A 4,821-nucleotide genomic window follows, 5' to 3' on the forward strand; every position below is an offset into this window, starting at 1 on the left:
CCCTGATGATGAGTGATGCTGAGCATCATTTCATGTCTCTGTTGGCCGTCTGGTTGTCCTCTTTGGAGAAGTGTCTCTGCATGTATTCTGCCCATTTCTTCACTGGATTATTCATTTTTCAGGTGTGGAGTTTGGAGAGTTCCTTGTAGATTTTGGATACTAGTCCTTTATCCGATATGTCATTTGCAAGTATCTTTTCCCATTCCATCGGTTGCCTATTAGGTTTTTTTTTAATTATTTCCTTTGCAGTGCAGAGGCTTTTTATATTGATGAGGTCCCAATAGTTCAATTTTTCTCTTGATTCCCTTGCCATTGGAGATGTATTGAGTAGGAAATTGCTGCAGTTGAGGTCAAGGAGGCTGTTTCCTGCTTTCTTTTGTAGGGTTTTGATGGTTTCCTGTCTCACATTCAGGTCCTTCATCCATTTTGAGTTTATTTTTTTGTATGATGTAAGAAAATAGTCTAGTTTCATTTTTTTTTTTGCATGTTGCTGTCCAGTTCTCCCAGCACCACCTGTTAATGAGGCTGTCTTTTTTCTGTTGGATACTCTTTCCTGCTTTGTCAAATAATAGTTGGCCATAGATTTGTGGGTCCAATTCTGAGTTCTTTATTCTATTCTATTGGTCTACGTGTCTGTTTTTGTGTCAATACCATACTGATACCATACCAAAGCTGATGACAGCTTTGTAATAGAGGCTAAAGTCTGGGATCGTGATGCCTCCCATTTTGGTTTTTTTCTTCAATAATACTTTGGCTATTCGGAGTCTTTTGTGTTTCCATACAAATTTTAGGATAGTTTTTTCTAGCTTTGAGAAGAATGCAGGTGCAATTTTGATGGGGATTGCAATGAATGTGTAGATTGCTTTGAGTAATAGTGACATTTTAGCAATGTTTATTCTTCTGATCCATGAGCATGGAATGTTTTTCCATTTCTTTGTTTCTTCTTCTATTTCCTTCATAATTTTTCTATAGTTTTCATTGTATAGATCTTTTACATCTTTGGTAAGGTTTATTCTTAGGTATTTTATGGTTTTTTTCGTCATCCACATTCATCTTGAGTGCACATGGACGATTCTCCAGAATAGATCACATATCAGCCATCAACAAGTACAAAATGCGATCATACCTTGCATATTTACAGACCACAATATTTGATATTAAGCACAAGAAAAAATTTGGAAAGACCACAAATACTTGGAGGCTAAAGAATGAATGGGTTAATCAAGAAATTAAAGTGGAAATTAAAAAGTATGGAAACCAATGAGAGTGAAAACATAGAACTCCAAAACCTTTGGGATGCTGCAAAGGTGGACATAACAGGAAAATACATAGCAATCCAGACTTTCCTAAAAAAGTGAGAAATGTCTCAAAATCATAACTAATATTACTCCTAAAGGATCTAGAAAAATAATAACAAATAAAACCCCAAAACAGCAGAAGGAAAACAAAGATTAGAGCAGACATCAATGATATTGAAATAATAAAAACAATAGAACAGATTTTTTAAAAAACCCTAAGGAATGGTTATTGAAAGAATTAACAAAATTGATAATCTTCAAGCCAGTCTTATCAAAAAGTAAAGGGAAAGAACCCATATAAATAAAATTGCAAAGAAAAAAAAAAGAAATAACAAGCAATGGCACAGAGAAACGAACAATTATGAGACTATTATTAGCAAATATATGCCAAAAATTGGGCAATCCAGAACAAATTAATAAATTCTTAGTCACATTATCAAAATTGAAATAGAAAAATACAAAAAAGTTGAGCAGACATATAACCAGTAAAGAAACTGAATCAATAATCAAAGATCTCCCAACAAACAAGAGTCCAGGGCTGGTTAGTTTTCTAAGGGAAATATCCCAACCTTTTAAAGAAGAGTTAATACCTATTTTGTTTTAAGCTATTCTAAAGGATATAAATGGAAGGAAAATTTCCACTCATTCAATGAATCCAGCATTACAACAATCAAAAGAAGACCTAAGACCAATTTCGCTGATGAACAGGGATGCAAAAATTATCAATTTATAGTAGCAAATTAAATTCAACAGTACATTAAAATAATTATTCACCACTATCAAGTGGGATTTATTCCTGGGCTTCAGGACTAGTTCAATACTTGCAAATTAATCAACATGATATACCACCTTAAGAAAATAAAGGATGAGAAATATATGGTCCTCTCAATAGGTGCAGAAAAAACATTTTACAAAATAAGAGCATCCTTACTTCATAAAACCCTCAAGAAAGTAGGGAGACACAGAACATACTTCAAGATCATAAAGGCCATATATGAAAGACCTGCAATTAATATCATCCTCAATGGGGAAACACTGAGAGCTTTCCCTCTAAGCTCAGGAATGCAACAAGGATGCTGTTGTTCACTATAGTCCTGGAAGTGCTAGCCTCAGCAATCAGACAACAAAAAGAAATAAGAGGCATAAAAATTGGCAGGGAAGAAGTCAAATTTTTTTCTTTGCTAATGACATGACATCCTATAGGAAAAATCTGAAAGACTTCACCAAAAAACTGCTAGATGTGATACATGAAGTTAGCAAAGTCGCTGCATATAAAAACAATGTACTGAAATCTGTTATATTTCTATGTGCCAATAATGAAGCAACAAAAAGATATATCAAAAATTTGATTCCATTTAAAACTGCACCAAAAATCATAAGATACCTAGGAATAAGTCTAACCAAAGAGGTGAAAGATATGTATGCTAAAAATTATAGAAAGCTTTTGAAAGAAATTAAAGAAGACACCAAGAAATGGAAAAACGTTTCATGTTCATGGATTGGAAGAAAAAATATTGTTAAAAAGTCAGTACTACCCAAAGAAATCTACATGTTCAATGCAATTCCTACAAAAATTACACCAGCATTCCTCACAGAGATAGAACAAACATTCCTAAAATTTGTATGGAACCAGAAAGGACATTTAAAGAAAACCAAAGAAAGAGGCATCACAATTTTGGACTTCAAGCTGTATTACAAAGTTGTAACCATCAAGACAGTATGGTACTGGGAAAACAAAACAAAACAAAAGAGACACATACATCAGTGGAACAAAATAGAAAACCCAGATATGGACCCACACCTGTATGGTCAACTAACCTTTAAAAAACAGTAGAAAAGATTATTCAATGTAAAAAAGACAGTCTCTTCAGCAAAATGGTATTGGGAAAACAGCACAGCAACGTCAAGAAGAATGAACCTGTGTACCATACACAGAAATAAACTCAAAACGGATGAAATATTTAAGTGTGGGACAGGAAGCAATAAACATCATGGAGAACATTGTCAGCAACTTCTTTGATCTCAGCCATAATAATATTTTAACTAGACATGTCTCTAGAGCAAGGTAATCAAAAGCAAAAATGAACTACTGGGACCTCATCAAGATAAAAAAAACAACAACAACAAAACTTTTGTGCTGTGAGGGAAACAATCAACAAAACCAAAGGCAGTCTATGGAATGAGAGAAAATTTTTGCAAATTTTATATCAGATAATGGGTGAGTATCCAAAATCTATAAAGAATTTGTCGAACTCAACACCCAAAAACAAATAATCCAGTGAAGAAATGAGCAAAAGATGTGAATAGACACTTCTCCAAAGAAGACATCCATTTGGCTAATGGACACATGAAAGATACTTAACATCATTCATCATCAGAGAAAAACAAATCAAAACCACAAGAGGTACCACCTGACACCTGTCAGAATGGCTAAAATGAACAACTCAGGAAACAAGAGAGGTTGGCAAGGATGTGAAGAAAAGGAAACACTTTTGCACTCTTGGTGGGACTGCATACTGGTACAACCACTCTGGAAAACATGGAGGTGCATCAAAAAATTAAAAATAAAACTACCCTATCACCCAGCAATTATAATACTGTATATTTCTCTGAAGGATATCAAAGGGCTGATTCAAAGTGGCACGTGCATCCCAATGTTTATAGCAGCACTACCAACAGCAGCTAAATTATGGAAAGGGCCCAAATGTCCAGTGATAAATGGACAAGTAGATGTGGTATATGTGTACAATGGAATATTTCCCAGCAATCAAAAAGAATAAAGTTTGTCATTTGCTACAACATTGATTGAACCAGAGTATATATGGCTAAGCAAAATAGGTCAGTCAGAGAAAAACCAATATCATATAATTTCACTCATATGTGTAAATTTAAGAAAAAAAAACCAGAAGAATACACAGGAAGGGAAGGAAAAATACCATAAAAACAGAGAGGGAGGCAAGCCATAAGAGACTCTTAAGTACAGAGAACAGAGTTGCTGTACGGGAGTTGGGTGGAGGGGATGAGCTAAATGGGTGATGGGCATTAAGAACGGTGCTTGTTGGAATGAATACTGGGTGTTATATGTAAGTTTTGAATCGCTAAATTTTTCTCTTGAAACCATTACCACACTATATGTTAACTAACTTTGTTTTAAATTGTTTTAAAATATGAGAAGTTAAAAATACTCACCTTTTTAATCAGGATGGACATAGGTACTTCAAAACATTTGGAGAACATAAAAACTAATAAAACGTATGTAATATTATCAAAAGAAAAGAGCTAGCAAAATAAAAATGAATTAAAATATAAAGAATATGTAAAAATAAATTTGAAACCAAGCTTTTGAGTTATGATATGTAAACTACACTTAAATACACTTAAATGTAGTCAATTAAAAGGAAACAAGGTTTTAAATGTTTTCTGGAAGACAGAGAGAAAACAAGGAGAAGTGACTTGTGGAAGCAGGACAGATGAGGCTGCCAAATGCAAAGATGTTCTGATTGGCTTGTATTATCTTCCTACT

Source organism: Suricata suricatta, chromosome 10, assembly GCF_006229205.1.
Source record: "Suricata suricatta isolate VVHF042 chromosome 10, meerkat_22Aug2017_6uvM2_HiC, whole genome shotgun sequence".
In the NCBI taxonomy this organism is placed as follows: Eukaryota; Metazoa; Chordata; class Mammalia; order Carnivora; family Herpestidae; genus Suricata; species Suricata suricatta.